At 38.6% G+C, this 18882-nt stretch overlaps 1 long non-coding RNA gene across 1 annotated transcript; it reads left to right on the forward strand.

Annotated features, from left to right (window-relative positions):
• The first annotated feature begins 99 nt into the window (after nt 1–99).
• Nucleotides 100–13155, forward strand: LOC139195274 (uncharacterized). The gene is made up of 6 exons (XR_011580021.1): nt 100–317; nt 401–560; nt 666–734; nt 1433–1491; nt 2471–2809; nt 12793–13155. It is a non-coding gene; the product is annotated as an uncharacterized lncRNA (long non-coding RNA).
• Nucleotides 13156–18882: the final 5727 nt, after the last annotated feature.

Here is an 18882-nt window from a genome sequence, read left to right on the forward strand (position 1 = left end):
AATTGTCACAGCCCGTCCCGGAATTTTAATTCCGAGGACATGAAAAGACGAAAATGCCCTTAAACGGGACTAAGGGGCGAAAATTTAACAATTTGGATTGAGTTGGACACGTGGGATCCCCACACCCCTCAATCCTCTCCCTATTTTCTGCATACTGTCTCTCTCTCTCCTCCCTCACGAATCTCTCTCTCTCTGTCACTCTTCTTCTCCGTTCGAACAAACCAACCACAAAACAACCTTAAACTTCCACCAACGACGGAGTTAAGACCACCATCGAACTCCTGGAGACTCCACGATCACGTAGACACCAATTTCAGGTAAGTTTTACTTCGGAAAACCTAGATTCTAAACTCCCCGTGAAAGTGCACTGTTCATGATCTTCGAATTGACTTTGTTTTAGGACAATCCAAGCTCACAGTGAGCTTAGTGAGGTTCCAAGGAAGCTCGGAGTGCTTCGTTGGAAGTTTTTGGACGTAAGAACACGGAGATCGATAAGTTCAAAGTTTGGCCGGAGCTTTCGAGGCATTTTCCGGCGAATCCCCGGCGAGTTAGGCGTCGAGGTAGGTATCAATCTCTTCGTCTCGTCAAGTACTACAACTTTCCTTTTTGTTTCACTCAATTTCGTTGAGTATTGAAGAAGTTATACTCATTTGAAAAATACCCAGTTTCCGGCGACCTCCAAGGCTTTCGAGGCAGTTTCCGGCCAAACTACGGCGAACTAGGTGTTGGGAAAGGTACCATTCTCTTTGTCTCTTCAAGGGCTACAACTTTCGTTTTTGAATCACTTGATTTCGTTGAGAAATGACAAAGTTATGGCAATTTGAAAAACTGCCCAGAAAACGGCCGCCGGAAAAACCAGTCCGGCGACCCAAGGAAGAAGAAGGTGCTACAGTAAAAATAAAAAATAAAAATAAAATTATTTTAAAAATATGTCGACGTCCGTGACGTCGAGTAGATCACTGTGGTATATTCATATACCTAAATTGAACACCGTATGAGAAAGTTATTGAAGATTGTTGGTTAGGTGTTCAAATAACGTTTTATAGTTTTCACATTTAGGTGAAAATGTGAATTGATGATCCGACCGTTGGATCGTCACCAAACTTTGATACGTTGTAATACGTAATATTTGAGGATTATTGGAACTTACGGATTGGGAATCCGAGTTACGGATCTTCCGGAATTGGAATTGTAAGTCCATAATATAAAATGTTAACCGTCACTTAGTTTTGGAAATTGACGGAGATCCGACCGTTGGATGGTAATGAAATTTTAGGATGTTGTCCTAGAGGTATAATGTGGACCTCTGGAAGTTATGGATTTAAAATCTGAGGGGTGGATCTTCCGGATCAATCTACGTAGTGACGTATTTTATATAAGTTATATATTCTATCGATATGAATTCTGAGGTTGGAATTGATTATTGTTTTAGGCGCCGATCGTCATGACGCCTTGGCGTATTGTGCTAGGGAGTTGTAGGGCGAACTCCAGGTGAGTGGGCAGTTTTGTTTTCCGTATATATATATATACTTAACGTTTTCCCAGAAATTGAAAATGCATGAAATTATGTTTAAAATGAAATGCATATGAGTTATGTGGAAAAACGGGAAGTGAAATACCATGCATAGAATTGATATGAAAAGTATATAGAAATGTGAGTTGAAATGCCATGCATGAATTAATATATGATGCATATGTATGAATTGGTGCGGTGGACGCACAGGTAAGAATTGATTTATGATGCATATGTATGAAATGGTGCGGTGGACGCACAGATGAGTATTTAATTACTGTTATGATGATGATGATATATATTGAGCTCAAATCCTGCACCATGGTTTAGTGCTTATAGTATTCACCGCATCGCACGCTCGCCTTGGATCCAAGTAGATGCTAGTCGTACAGTCCACGCGGAGTGGGTACGACAGACCAGTCGCGAGAGTGTTAGTGAGATTCCGACTGGTGGGTGACCTTAGATTATGTGCACAGATGATTTATGAGAAGCACTAGAGCGTAACTTGTGTGCAGAAGGCCGGACGGGTCACAGAGGTGACTCCGGTAGAGTGATAATGATAGATTTTGAGCTCTAGGTTCAACCGTATAGGGCTATTAGAGGGCCTACGGTTGATTACTTTCTTGCACCTGATATGATTATGTTGATGCATTCATACCTTATTACTGTTGAGATGATGTGGCATGGCATAATTAATATGAGAAATGTTGAGATGATGTGGCATGGCATAATTAATATGAGAAATGTTGAGATGACATGGCATGGCATGATTGATAAAGAGATAATGTTGAGATAGTAAAAATGAAGTTTTGAGAATATATATGTATATTTATATTTTACATTTCTGGGAAAGTATACAGGTTTTACGGAGAGGGGTTACAACGTTTTGAGAAATGTTTGGATTTGGAAAAGAATTGTTTTACTGACCCACTCAATTTTGGTTTTGCGCCCCTCCAGGTTCAGGAATCACAAAGGTGTGGTGACTACGAGGAATTCGACGGTGTTCTGACAGATTGGACAAAATTAGGACTCACCTTCGGGTGTATCAATTTAAATTGTATCTTAAAGCTTCCGTACTGTGCAAATGGTTACGTCACTCTCACGTGACGGCCAGCATGCCCTCCTTCGGGACGGGGTGTGTCAATCTAACCTTGGTGAAGAGACTTAGAGGTTCTCAATTTTGGGAACTTGGAGAAACCTATTCATCCAACCAAATCCATAGATTTTAGATGCAAGGAATGAAGGCCCTCTCTTTGGGTGATTAGCCTTTGCTTATGCAAGGAGGAATCTACAAAGGTAATAATTTCAACTCACTTTGTTTTGAGATGATAATTGGTTCACCAATCTACTAGGCTTTGAATTTCATGGTAATGTTTTGTTTTTGAGTGCATACAAGCATGATTCCGCCTTTAATTGTTAATTGCATGCTATATGATGTTGCTCAAATGAACATGTTTTTCAAAATAATTCCTTCATATATATATATAAAAACTTGGTCCACTCACCCTTGTTTTGTGCCCCCTTTCAGGATTTAGAATCGAGGCATATGATGCGAATTTTAACTTAACACAAATTAAACCCTCTTGTTGTCAAATTGTAGTATAAATGCAAGTAGGAATCGTTTTAAACCAGGGATTAGGAGGGCTTGCTCAAACCTCTAAACTAACTTAAAAATATATAAACAAAGTTAAAAACACTAAACTAGACTCAAAGAACTTAAAACAAACTCAAAGGACTCAAAACAAGCTAAAAATGCTCAAATCAACCTAAAAACACAAACTGGGCAGATTTGGACTCTAACACTTTTGGGACACCTAAAAACACAAATCAAAATAGATTTTGACTAATAAAACACTTTAAAGTAAAGGGGGTTTTGGCTTTGACGAATTTGAAAACAAAACAAGTAAATTAAAGAACTAATGAAGTCTGCACGAATTTGAGTAAATTGAATGGATGGAAGGCTAGCTAGGAGGTTCTTCTCCACAAATGACATACTTGCACATAAACCAATTTTTAGTTGTTCTTTCGATCAATCATGAAACTCAACACCCCAGGTTAATTAAGTCCGCTTAAATTAACCTTCAAGTTCTCCTTAAGTTATTGAATTGGATGAGAAAGCGCATACAACAATTCAAGCATTCTTCAAAAGTTCTTTACGTGAACAGCACAATAAAGATACAATCAAAGATCATTAAGCATTATGAAAACTATAAGTATTGACGAGACACTCGTTACTATGATGAGCATGAAACTCCTGCCAATAATTTATTTAACGCGATCGTTTATAAGCGACCTCCACTACTTGTGAATATGAGTTCGTAATTATTAGGTGAAACTCCCTTATACTCTAGCATCATATTCATGCATGCAAACTAAGTGTGCACTCTTAATAAACATACACGAATAAGTTATCAATCAAGCAGTTAAACAAATTGAATCCACAACTTATGAAATCACAACTGAAGGTAATCAAATCATATTGCAAGCATGAACATGGTTTCGAATTCCCCCCTAGCTAAGGGGGGTTTAGTTCCTCATACTCATAAAGCAAAGATAAACAAATTTAGACATTGAAAACAAAAGAATGAAAACACCTAAAAACACTCAAACAATCCAACTTGAATGGCAAGCACGTCCAAGGGTCATCCATCTTCTCTTTGTTGCGGCACAAGGTGTGGTTTGATGGATGAGTGGTAAATTATGGTGGTGGATGGATATAGGTGAGTTATGGTGAAGGGTGGATGGGTGGATTGTGTTCTCCCCCAAGGAATGAAAGTGTAAGTGTATGGAGTTGTGAGATGTGAATGTAGTGTCTTTGGATGGATCTTTTCTCCTCCCTTGTTATGGTGAAGGGTGGATGTATTTATAGGCTAGGGAGAGGACCACCATCTAATTAAGGTGGTAGTGGTGTATGTTGTGGTAATGTGTGGATATAATGAGTGTAGTGGGTGAGTGTTTGGTAATGAGTGGATGTAATGGGTGTAGTGGATGGATGTTTGGTAATGAGTGGATGTAATGGGTGTAGTGGATGAGTGTTTGGTAATGAGTGGATGTAATGGGTGTAGTGGATGGATGTTTGGTAATGAGTGGATGGGTGTAGTGGATGAGTGTTTGGTAATGAGTGGATGTAATGGGTGTATTGGATGGATGCTTGGTAATGAGTGGATGGAATGGGTGTAGTGGATGAGTGTTTGTAGTTATAGGTCAACACACTTGCACGCACACATGCTGATTTCTAGCCTTCTAATCTTCAAAAACGTCCATCCTCATGTCTCCATGCTTGCACTATCCAATCTTGGCCCAAAAATGCTCCAAAGTGCTCCAAATAGCACTTTGTTGCCAACTTTGTTATTTGAACCTACAAACACACGAAAATAGCTTAAAGTACTAAAATAACTAGAATTAAACTAATTAAATGCCAAGAAACAAGCTCACTAAGTTGCATAAATATGCTCTTATCAAATTCCCTCACACTTAGCTTTAGCTAGTCCTCGAGCAAAACAAAAGAAACAGAACGAAACAAAACAAACAAAACAAACAAAACACAACCTAACCATCCAACATTTGCCTCAGGGATTTCCAATGCACATGACATGTTAAAAATCATCATTCCCAAGATTTTGGTTATCTTCACACTTGAGCATAAACTTAATCACAGTCACTACTTACTAGTTCACAATTAACCAATTAAAACAATGTTTTGAATGTAGTAACATGCCTTAGGGAATTTGCTCAATTCCTTACAAGATACTTTCTATTTCTCACACACATTTTCTGACTACACACCCTACACTAGTATATGTGAGAAGATTAATGTAAACACAAAAGACTAGGACTCACATATGTTATAACAAAGAAAGCAATTTTCTGGAGTTATTAAGCATCTTTAGATATGATCTCATGAATGGAATGCTACTACTTAGATGCGAGAACCAGTGACACCATATGCTCATACCAATTTCGAACTCCACAAATTGAAACACACAACACTCAAGATTGAAGTCAAGGGTTGTAACAGGGCTTGGGGGTAATGGCTAATAAAGAAAGGATAGGAATAACAAACGTTCTTAAAGCGATAGCAAGCAAAGCAATGAAATAGACACTTGGAATTCACTTTAGAATGCAGAATCAACTTTTAAATACAAAGGGAAGATTCATGCAACACTTAGGGCCGAATTCAATGTTTTGGACCCTTTTTTAACAAACTTTTTTCTTTTCACTCTTTTTTTTTTCTTTTCTACCCGTGCCTTATTAAGGACTTTGGCACACACACACACACACACACACACAAGAATCACTTCCCCCACACTTGCTTTCTGCAATACATTGATAAAAAAGGAGTTCATTTTAAGTCATGCTTTACTATGCTTCAAGAACAAGGGTATGGATGGTCCTAAAACTAGGCTAGGTAAGGATAGTGTGGTTTAACAAAGAACATAGGTTTAACAAGGCTTAATGAGGTTAAACTTAAACACATAATGAAATAGGGGCACAGCAATTTGGCTTTGGTGGTCACTACACAACTTCATCTTGAAAATGTGTTATGCAAATCATTAGCATGCTTTGAATGAAATAGGCATGAGTTCTAGCATTTGGAACTAAATGATGAAACGCCTTCTAAGTAGCAACCAAGCAAAGAATAATGAGATCATGCAACGACTTTAGAAAACAATTATGCACAGATTATTAACTCTCTTTAACATGTTACAAAACTGATTTTTCCTTTATGATTGCATGTGAATTCATAAATTATAACCACAACCAAGCATACACCAAAGAGTAAATCAAAATTTCATCCATGTTTATAACTCTCTTTAATAGTCATGTAATTAAAAACCAAATCCTCATCATTGTGTTGGAAGGTACCCTAAGACACAAATAAACATACAAAAATAACTCTTTTTGGGTTTTTCAAAACAATTTTTCAAATTTTTATGAGATTTTCGGATTTTTATGTCAAAACACACTAAAACACTCCAAAACAGCTTAAAAACACTTAAAACAGTAAGGAACAACACTAGAAGTAATGGGTGATAAACTCCTACGAATTTCATGCAAAACAATGGTTAGCCCCCCCACACTTAAATTAAACATTGTCCTCAATGTTTCAAGCATAAACTCACACAAAAAATAAGCAAACAAACAAACAACGAATAAACATGACAAGTATGGCAAAGTAAAAACCAGACAGAGTAGAATTTAAGAACGCAAATCTGGTTTTGGAGATAGATGATCTTGTTGTCTTTCCATAGCTTTGATCTCGAACTGGTTTGGAATTCTGAGCGAGGAATATGAGAGTTCCTTAGTTTCAATTCAGACTCCTTCTGCTGGGTTGATTTGATTGTGCAGTCTGCATTCTTATCTGCTTGTTTTTTTTGCACGGCAGGCAGGCACGAGGTAGAGGTGTTGGTTTGTTTCTTTCTTCAATCTTTCCAAGTGCCCACCTCTTGCTTTCTTTCTCCTTGTCCGTAGCTGAGGATGAATTAGCAAAATGTCTGCACATCCTTCGAGGTATCATTTTCACTTTCCTTATCTGTTCCCCAGACAGATGTGGTAGACGAAGAGGAAGCATAAGATGATGAAGATGAGTACTCGAAAGCAAGGCTAGGTAAGCAATCAGGAAGGGGTTCCAGGCAGTCGGTTCCAGATTAGAAAATTGATATCAAGTGCTGGCTGATTGCTCTCTTTCTCCTTGTCCCAAAACAACGACAAGGAGAAGGACAGGGAGAAAGCATGATATGAGATACTCTTGCTTTCAACCTTCATGATATGAAATACTTTTGCTTTGGATGAGTTATTTGCAGAGGTACCCCAAGGAAAAGTTGTTTGCAGAGGTACCCTAAGGAATAAGAAACACTGAGTGACTCGAGAGGGTTTGTTGGAAAGGCATTCTCGGAGAAGAAGAAGGGTTATGTATGTTTGCCTTGCAATGGAGGGTGAAGGGTGACATTTATATGAATTAATAACCGGTACTATTCTTTCACTCTTGTCAGTAACCGTTGGATGATTTAATAGTAAACTTCACGTTCTTTCTACTTCACAAGAGATCTTCGACAGATTGCTCGTAATTTTTGCAAGGCTGAGTGTGCATGTGACAGGCGCTGACACGTCTGGAAATCCAAGTGCCTTTTCGATATCTGGAATCGGCGCTTCAACAAACTACCCGTGATTTTGCATGTGATAGATGCTGACACGTCTGGAAAAACAGATGTCTCTCCAATATCTGGAATCAGCGCTTCGACAAACTGCCCGTGATTTCCGCAAAGCTGACTCTGAATGTGACTGATGCTGACACGTCTGGAAAAACAGATGCCTCTCCGATATCTGAGCTTGCCTCTTCGATCTCTGAAATTCCGTCGAGTGCAGAGGTTGCATGTGACAAGTGCGGACAAATCTGGAAAAGAAGATTGGGCGTGGTTTCTGAGCAAGCCCAGCTTTTGAGAAAGCTAGCGCCCCTTCGATTTTTGAGTTGGCCTCTTCGATTTCTAAGCTCGCCTCTTCGATCTTTGAAATCCTGTCGAGTGCTAATTTTTATAGAGGTATGCAGGACGTTCAAAGCACACTTCAATTTCTGCCTGTACAAACTCCATTCTTGCACTTCTACGATCTTGACTTGTCCGACCTCTTCTTTCTTTAACACCTCTGAAAATGTCTGGCCTCTCTGACCGTCGTTTTGACTTGAACCTTGGTGAAGAGGTAGTCCCGCATTCTCCAGACAACATATGGCGCCCATCCTTCATATCCCCTACTGGTCCCCTTACCGTTGGGGATTCGGTGATGAAGAATGATATGATAGCTGCGGTGGTGGCCAGGAACCGTGTCACTCCCAAAGCTAACAGACTACTTGGCAAACGGTCTGATGAGTTGGCTGTTAAGGATTCTCTGGCTCTCAGTGTGCAGTGTGCAGGTTCTGTGTCCAATATGGCCCAACGCCTATTTGCTCGAACCCGTCAAGTTGAATCATTGGCGGCTGAAGTGATGAGTCTCAAACAGGAGATTAGAAGGCTCAAGCATGAGAATAAACAGTTGCACAGGCTCGCACATAACTATGCTACAAACATGAAGAGGAAGATTGACCAGATGCAGGAATCTGATGGTCATATTTTACTTGATCATCAGAGGTTTGTGGGTTTGTTCCAACAGCATTTTCCTTCGTCTTCTGGGGCTGTATCGCGTAATGAAGCTCCAAATGATCAACCTCCGATGCTTCCTCCTTCTGGGGCTCCGCCGACTACTGAGACTTCTCCTAAGCAGCCTTTGTGAAGGCTTCCTCTTGTAGCTTTTTTCTGCTTAATGTTCCCTTTTTTTATGAAAATGAATGTAAAAATACCTTGCATAACTGTCAGTGTTTTAAAAATAAATCCACAAAAAAAACAATTAAACAAGCAAAAATAAAAATAACAATCATGGCAAAATAAAACTACAGAAAAGGGAAGGTTTTTAGGAATGCAAAACCAATCGTGGAGCAATTCAAAAATCTTCCTTATTTGAATACATGGGTTGCCTCCCAAGAAGCGCTTGCTTTAATGTCTTCCAGCCGGACGAAACTTCCTTCTAAACTTGGATAGGGCCCATAGCATGGAATTGATTCTTGAATGGAAGGTGATACTTGACGTGATTCGGCAATGGTTTAAATTCTAGTGTAGGTGCCTGAATCATCAAAATCAGCAAGTTAGTATATAATAAAATCGAAGTTGGAGAAGATGGCTTACTTGCTTGCTCCAACACAAACTCAATTACGAACACCATATCTTTGAAGGTTGCAGGGATATGGGACTTGGCCAGATTTGGTGTTTTGAGAGTTATGACTTGTCCTGTGTCATAAAATCCAACTTCTTAGGGAATTTTCATCTCAAATGTATCTTCTTTGATGAATTCTAGACATTCCCCATCCACTTCTTGCTCTTGATTCGTTGGAAAGGTTTCGAAGATGCCTTTCTCACCTTCTTCTTCCTTGGATTGCATGATCCTGCAAGGAATAAGGACATTTGGTGAAACGAGGTCAGGACAAATTGGATTTAGGCTTACCTTGGTTGTAGTGGACGACATAGATGGCATATGGGGTTGTGGCAAAGGTGGTTCTTCCCTTGCTGTGGCTTTGTTATTCTCCTCTTATTCGAGCAGCAGTTGTTCATCCATGTTTTGGCTTGGTTTGGATGTCTTGGGTTCACCTCCAACCTCCATAGCACTTCCCAAAGTGATAGCATCATGGATTTCAAAATCTTCCTTCAAATTTTTAATAGTTGAGTTGGAGAGTTCACTTTGCTCTTGAATTTGTGCCATGAACTCCATAATCTGCCCAATTTGCTTATCCAATTCTCCCGTCTTCTTGGCTTGATTTTGCATCTCTTTGTTTCCATTTTCTACTTCTTGGTTCAAAGAGGTGAGTAACTTATTAAACATATCATTATCCAAAGACGTGCCTTAATTGAATTGGGCAGATTGTTGTGGTGGCTGCATAGGTCTTGAGTAGAATTCCTCTTCTTGCTGCCAATATCCATCTTGTTGGAATTGTTGAGGTTTTCCACACATGTAATCTAAATAATCTCTCCAATCTGAATTGTAAGCGTTGGAAAACATGTTGTCCCATGATTGGCTATGGCTTTGATAACCCCAAGCATCTTCATTCGTAGTGAATTGAGAACATTGATGAGTTGGATATCCTTGCCCATAGGACACACCACATGTAGGGACACTTTGCATTGTGGTCCTTTCGGCATATTGTGACAATTGAGAAGTAAGTTTCGCCAATTGAGCTTGAATGGTAGCAAAATCCATGTCTTACTTCTCTAGTACCTGAAAGCAAGGAAACAAAACTAAAACAAATATCATAAGTAAAAATAAAAGACACAAATAGAAACAAAGTCAGTAACTAAAACAAAAGTCATGAAAAAGAAACAATGGGGGATTAGCAAAGTTGCTAATCCCAGGCAACGGCGCCAAAAATTTGGTGCGAAAATTACTTAACACACAAATTAAACCCTCTTGTATTAATTGTAGTAAAGAATGTAAGTAGGGATCGTTCTGGACCGGGGATTAGGAAGGCTTGCTAATAACCTATAAATTGACTTAAAAACATATAAACAAAGTTAAAAACACTAAACTAGACTCAAAGAACTTAAAACAAACTCAAAGGACTCAAAACAAGCTAAACACGCTCAAACCTGCCTAAAAACACAAACTGGGCAGATTTGGACTCTAACACACTTTTGGGACACCTAAAAACACAAATCAAAACAGATTTTGACTAATAAAACACTTTAAAGTAAATGGGGTTTTGGTTTTGACGAATTTGAAAACAAAACAAGTAAATTAAAGAACTAATGAAATCTGCACGAATTTGAGTAAATTGAATGGATGGAAGGCTAGCTAGGAGGTTCTTCTCCACACATGACATACTTGCACCTAAACCAATTTTCAGTTGTTCTTTCGATCAATCATGAAACTCAACACCCCAGGTTAATTAAGTCCGCTTAAATTAACCTTCAAGTTCTCCTTAAGTTATTGAATTAGATGGGAAAACGCATACAACAATTCAAGCATTCTTCAAATGTTCTTTACGTGAACAGCACAATAAAGATACAATCAAAGATCATTAAGCATTATGAAAACTATAAGTATTGATGAGGCACTCGTTACTATGATGAGCATGAAACTCCTGCCAAGAATTTATTTAACGCGATCGTTTATAAGCGACCTCCACTACTTGTGAATATAAGTTTGTAACTATTAGGTGAAACTCCCTTATACTCTAGCATCATATTCATGCATGCAAACTAAGTGTGCACTCTTAATAAACATACATGAATAAGTTATCAATCAAGCAATTAAACAAATTGAATTCACAACTTATGAAATCACAACTGAAGGTAATCAAATCATATTGCAAGCATGAACATGGTTTCGAATTCCCCCCTAGCTAAAGGGGGTTTAGTTACTCATACTCACAAAGCAAAGATAAACAAATTTAGACATTGAAAACAAAAGAATGAAAACACCTAAAAACGCTCCAACAATCCAACTTGAATGGCAAGCACGTCCAAGGGTCCTCCTTCTTCTCTTTGTTGCGGCACAAGGTGTGGTTTGATGGATGAGTGGTAAATTATGGTGGTGGATGGATATAGGTGAGTTATGGTGAAGGGTGGATGGGTGGATTATGTTCTCCCCTAAGGAATGAAAGTGTAAGTGTATGGAGTTGTGAGATGTGAATGTAGTGTCTTTGGATGGATCTTTTCTCCTCCCTTGTTATGGTGAAAGGTGGATGTATTTATAGGCTAGGGAGATGACCACCATCTAATTAAGGTGGTAGTGGTGTATGTTGTGGTAATGAGTGGATGTAATGGGTGTAGTGGGTGAGTGTTTGGTAATGAGTGGATGTAATGGGTGTAGTGGATGGATGTTTGGTAATGAGTGGATGTAATGGGTGTAGTGGATGAGTGTTTGTAGTTGTAGGTCAACACACTTGCACACACACATGCTGATTTCTAGCCTTCTAATCTTCAAAAACGTCCATCCTTATGTCTCCATGCTTGCATTATCCAATCTTGGCCCAAAAATGCTCCAAAGTGCCAAAATAGCACTTTGTTGCCAACTTTGTTATTTGAACCTACAAACACATGAAAATAGCTTAAAGTACTAAAATAACTAGAATTAAACTAAGTAAATGCCAAGAAACAAGCTCACTAAGTTGCATAAATATGCTCCTATCAGTATACGATCCCGACGTCAACGCTTTCACATTGGCATATTCGAGTCCTCTCGGTATAGAACCCACATCCTTTTATTTATTCAATTTTTTATTAATTCTTTTAGAGCTCTAGTTAGTTGTATGCTCTAAATACGTTCCTAAATTTTTAACTCATTGTATTTAAATTCATAACCCTTATTTACTTCTTATTCTTAACTTTTATATCAATTAGTGGCTTTCGTCACCCTCAGGTGTCGGCCAGCACGTGTCAATCCTAATATTCAGGGAATATCAGGGTCGGGGTGTGTCAGAATATGCTAACGGGTTTAGGTATAATTAGCGGTATATGCTGATTTTTTAACGGAATATTCCCTAACATCGTTAGGTTTCCGTCCAGCGTGCTAGGCATGTGCCTCCGTGTGGCCGCACTTGGGTCATCGGAAATTTTTTCTAAAAATATGGGGTTGTTCCTAGGGTTGAATAGATCATGTTGGTATATTCAAACACCCCAATTGAGCAATGTGTGATAAATTATTATCTAGTTTTGTTTATGTGCTTTAAAATAATGTTTAAATAGTTGTTTCGCATATAGGTGAGACCTATCTTGAGGACGAGCACAATCAAGTGAGACTCGGGGACTACGACCCTTCCACATATCAGTGAGTGGGCTTTTGGTTTTTAGTATATACTTATATACTTAGTATTTTTCCCAGAAAATGTGTTTAAAGGAAATAATGTTTTGAAATGCCATGCCTATTGATTTATACTTAGATTATGAATTAGTATAGTAATTGCATATATCTATGTTCGATGTTGTGGATGCTTAGGTAAGTGCCAAGTGAGTTGTAGATTGTTAACATGAGTTGATGATTATTTTGAGATGACACACCCCGACCGAGATCAAGGCACACCGGCTGTCACATGAGAGTGACGTAGCCATGTGCACAGTGCGGAAGCAATAATGAAAAGAAATATACGAATAATCAAAAACCAAATTACTAGAGTGCACTACTAAATATGAAGTGATAGGAGTTAGTTACAAACGTAAATACTCTTAATCAGAGCATAGTAAGTCTAGGTGTAGTCCAGTAGGATAAGTACTAGTTATACAGTACCAGAAATGTCCTACTATTATTTAGGTAGGTCAGAACTGCCGACATCCTCAAGCCACCAACAGCAAGCTTACTTAAAACTTGAAGGGGCGCAAAACATAAAATGTGAGTGGGTAAAAACAAACGTTTTGCAAAATCATTTTCTTTATCAACATATCTAACCCCTCGCTATAAAACATGTATAATTTTTCCCAGAATCAGAATATACGCATATACATAATTTATATATATATATATGAAATCATATCAATTCAATTCATGCTTCACATAATCATTTTCAAATATATGCCATGCCAATATATAACAAAGTAAGCAATTCAGGTAAGAATAAATTCATAGAAATATGATATGTTAGCCGGAACCCCTTTGGTAGTCTGTACGGCTGAATTCATAGCTCAAAAGTCAATTTAGCCGGAGTCACTACAATGACCTATACGGAAATATACTCCACATAAGTCGGACCCACTAAAAAGGTTTGTATTACAAGATTGGGTGTAATATAGTTATGCTCAATTTTACTCTCTCATAATAGCCGGGCGATAAATCGCTAGTCACCTACGAGTCGGAACCTTAATTAAGGTTTGTACGACAAGACTGTGCACTTAAGTTGGATCCAATATGAGCATATAGTGCGGGAGATGACATAAATAAACAAGCATGTACTTCACATCTCTGGCTAAATCACAATCACCCTAGGTGCAGTTTTATGAGCTCAACATCATGCAATCACATATCACATCATCGATGATTCACATAACCAAACATAACTTACCTGCACTTACCTGTGCCTCCACAGCACCACATTTATACATACATATATATATATATATGCAACCATGAAATGCATATTCAGAATATAAAAGCATTTGGCATATTATTTCAAAGCATATTTTCCTTAAAAAAATGCATTTCTGGGAAATATATCAAGTATATAAATATATACTGAAAACAAAAGCCCACTCATTGGTATGTCGAAGGGTCGTTGATAGGAGCATATTTATGCGCCTTAGTTGAGCTTGTTCTTGTGCATTTATAGTGTTTTTCCTTAGTAAAGTAGTCTTTTAAGCTAGTTTTATGTGTTTTCAGGTTTTAAGGGCAAAGTATGCAAAAGGATGCATTTTGGAGCCTTTTGGAGCACATTTGAGCTTGGAATGGATGTCATATGCTTGGAGCCAAGATGATGGACGAAATTGAAGATTTGAAGATGATGTTTCCTACTTTAACAAAGTTTCCTAGTTGAAGTAGGAAAGTCCCTAAGTGAAGATGGAATCCTAGTTGAATTAGGATTCCTAGTCAAAATGGGTTTCCTAGTTGCATTAGGATTCCTTGAAGATGAAGATTCCTACTCAAACAAGGTATCCTACTTGATGTAGGAAAGTCAAAATCCAAAATGGTCTCAAGTGAAGCAACAAAGAAGTTTTCCAAGTCCAAGAAGGAAAATGAGTCCAAGATGAAGAAGGAATGACAAAGACAAGGTTTCCTAATCCTAATAGGCAAAGTTTCCAAGTGCAATGAGGAATCCTTATCCATTTAGGGCACCTTATCCATTTAGGATACCTTATCCTTGTTCTAGAAACCTTATCCATTCTTGCTGTGAGTTTTCCTTGCATTAGAGGGTTTCTAGAAGCCCTAATCTGCCCTATCCTTTAGTGCCGCACCTATCCCTTCTAGAAAGCTGATTTCCCTTGCCTTGCAAGGCATTCTAGAAGCCTTATCACCTCATCTCCTTACCTGCCGCACCTAGGAAGCATTATCCCTTTTTATTTCTGATTTCTAAGCCTTTTTCCTTGGGGAGTTGGGTTCTAGAAAGCCTAATCTGATTCACCTAGGGTTTTGGGGTCCTATAAATATGTTTGCCGCAGCCACCAAACACCTTTCTCCCTAGTTTTTAAGCCTTGCCGCACCATCCCCATCCCCTAAACACTACTACATTCATCCATAACCATGCATCCATACACCTGATGTCCTAAACCTGTCCCTAGACCCTTGTCGCACCAAGGAGGAGGAGAAGGAAGCTCGGAAGTTCATGCAATTCAAGTTCGCGTCGCTGGAATTTCTAGGTGTTTCTTTTCCTTTGATTTCAATGTTTAAATTCAATTCTCTTTGTTTTGTGCGTATGAGGAACTAAACCCCCCTTGGCTAGGGGGGATTCGAAATACATGTTTATGCTTGCGATATGATTTGATTACTTCTAATTGCGTTTCATAAGTTGTGAATTCAATTTACTTATCTATGTGAATTACATTGATTTGTGTGTGTTGGTTGAGAGTGCACGCTTAATTATCATGCAAAAATTGAATGCTAGGATATAAGGAAATTTCACCTAATCGTTATGGACTTATATTCACAAGTAGTAAAGGTTGATGATCTCAATTGCATTAAGTAAATTCTTGGCATAAGTTTCATGCAATCATAGTAACAAGTGCTTCGTCAATGCTTATGGTTTTCATAGAACTTAATGATTCTTGCTTGTATCTCTATTATGCAATCATGTAGGGGACTTGTGGGGAATGCTTTGGGTTGTCGTATGCAATCATCCAATTCAATAACGTTAGGAAAATCTGAAGGTTAATTTAAGTGGACCTAATTAACTTGGGGCGTTGAGAATTCATGGTTTATTGAAAAGCAATTGGGAATCGTTTTGTATGCAAGTGTAACATGTGTGGAGATGAACCCCTTAGCTAGCCTTCCATCCATTCATTTAAACCAAATTCGTTTTAAAATCTGTTCGTTTTACAAAGTTTTGTTTTGTTTTCAAATTCGTCCAAAATCAATCCCCCTTTTCTTTGTTGAGTCATATTAGTTAGAAGTCAAGTTAGTTTGTGTTTTTAAGTGTTTTGAGTCAAGTTAAAACCTAATTTCGTCCAAGTTTGTGTCTAGTGTTCAAAACTGCCCAGATTGTGTTTTTAAGGCAGTTTTGAGTGTTTTGGTGCTGTTTTGAGTCTTTTGGTTTGTTTTGGTATTTTAAAGTTTAGCTTTGCATTCTTTGAGTCTAGTTTAGTGTTTTAAACTTGTTTTTACGTATTTGAGTCAGTTTTCAAGTGATTTTGCAATCCCTCCTAATCCCCGGCCTAGAACGATCCCTACTTACATACTTACTACAATTGATAAAAAGAGGGTTAATTTGAGTGCTAGTTAATTTTCACATCAGTCGTAGCCCCCGAGTCGCCCGTGGATACGCTCGTCCTCGGGATAAGCTTCACCTATATGCAAATTAACTATACAAACGTTATTTTAAAGCACATAGGTGAAACTAGCTAATAACTTCTCATACATAGCTTAAAATGGGTATATGAATATACCACAGTGACCTACACAACCTTAGGAACAACCCCAAATTTTTAGATAAATTTTTCGAGCTCCCACGCGCCGCCACGAGCTGGCAAGGGCACGGTAAAACGCGCCCCCACGTGTGGCCAAACCTGACGGATTTCCTAACCACAGTTAGGGAATATTCCGTTAAAGCTTAACAAATTCCGTTAAAACTGACTGACGGCGTCAGCATATTCCGTCCAAACTGACGGAATATGCCGTCATCTACTCCGGTGAGTCGCTGGTCGCTGGAAAACTGGGTAAAACTTTAAAACCTTTGTTCTCACTCATTTCTTCACCAAAACTTATGAAATTTGAACCATTGGAAAGTTAGCAATGTGTAGAATCACATTATACCATTTTTAAGCCTTGAAATCTACTAGATTTTACCTAAGGAAGCTCAATAATCCGGTTAACTTTGAAAACCTTCGATCTCGGCCCTTCGATGTCCAAACTCTTCCAACGAACTACCCCGAGCTTCCTTAGGACCTCCTAAAGCTCCTTGTGAGCTTGAAATCTTTTGAAACACAAGGTTTTACATCCACATGAATAGTGCATGAAAAATGAATTTCGGGTTCATGAGTTTTCGAAGGAATCCTTACCTGAAATTGGTACCTTTGAACTCGTAGGGTCCTCACGAACACAATGGTACCATTTTCTTCCTTGATCTGTGAGTTTTAAGATGTCCTTGGTGTTGTCCGTACAAGAAGAAAAAGATAGTGAGTCCGAGAGAGATGATGGCACGGGAAGGAAGGGAGAGGGAGTGGGTGCGGTGTGTGTGTGATCCACGTGGTCACCAATCCAAAACCACACAATAAACTCTAAGTCTCAATATGTCACACATACACACTACAATTTCCCCGTCCAAAGATAAAACTGTCATTTCACGTCATCAAAAATTAATTATTAGGGACGGGCTGTGACATGAGATGCATTAAGAGCTCATAAACCTGCACCTCGGTGTTAGTGTTTCCATCAGTGGTTAGGGCACAGTCCTTCATGTGATGTTCACCTCCCGCACCATATGCTCACCTTGGATCCAAGTTAGGTGCATAGTCTTGTCATACAGATCATTATAGGTGGTTCCGACTCGTAGGTGACTCGCGATTATTCGCACAGTCTTCACGCGATCATAGCACTTGAGCGTATTTATTTACACCTAGTCCTGTCGTACAGACCACTATAGGTGGTTCTGACTCGTGTGCAGTCATACTTGTTGAGCTATAGGTTCAACCGTACAGGCCACTTTAGGTGGATTCGGCTGATATGTTATTTCTCATGAATTTATTTCACCTGAGTTACTTATTCTGTTATTTTGAGATATTTGGCATGGCATACTTATGAATATTGCTTGTTGAGCATGGTATTGAATTATGTATATATTCTATTTTCTGAAAAATTATACAGGTTTTACGACGAGGGGTTACTACCTTTGATAATTGAAATGGTTTTGAAAAGCTTTGTTTTTGCCCACTCACACTTTTCGTTTTGCGCCCCTCCAGGTTTTAGGTAGGAGTGCGTGTTGGTGGCTTACGAGGATTTGACGGAGGTTCTAACAAATTATCACCAATGTAAGATCACCTTTGGGTATTGTATAATTAGTACTTGTCCTGCTGGACTGCACATAGGCTACTTATGCTTTGGTTATGTGTAATCACACTTAATCTCATCACTTGCACTTTATCTTATCTAGTACTCTTAGTTAGTTTGGTTTTTATTTATTTGTCTTTCTCTACATCAATTTCATTTCCGCATTGCACACATGGTTGTGTCACTTTCATGTGACGGCCAGCACGCCTCGATCTAGGTTGGGGTGTGTCAATAAAGTCAGTGAATGAAACAAGAACACAAATTGGTAATTTCAATACTTTAACTTAATAACATAAAGTAGGTTTGCAAGGCTACATCAAAATTCCCAGCTATGAACTTAATTACACTACATGATTACAAAATATATAAATATCAAGAACAACATGAGTGAAATTAAAGTTCATAGAAGAAACCCCTTTGAAGCAATTCTGATGTTGAACTTCTCCAAGAACAATACGGCTGCGTGGTTTCTTCAATGGCAGTGGATGGTGAATGGAGAAAGGATTTTGTTTTTGGAAGAAAGGCTAAAGAAAGAGAAGAGAGAGAGTTCTGGACGACCCCAAGGGGAAGCTTGTATAAAAGTGATTTCAAACCCTAGTATTTATATGCTAAATGGGGCTGCAAGATATTCCAAAGTGATCCTAGCAACTTAGCCTTTATTTTGCACG

This window comes from Malus domestica, chromosome 04 (genome assembly GCF_042453785.1).
Source record: "Malus domestica chromosome 04, GDT2T_hap1".
In the NCBI taxonomy this organism is placed as follows: Eukaryota; Viridiplantae; Streptophyta; class Magnoliopsida; order Rosales; family Rosaceae; genus Malus; species Malus domestica.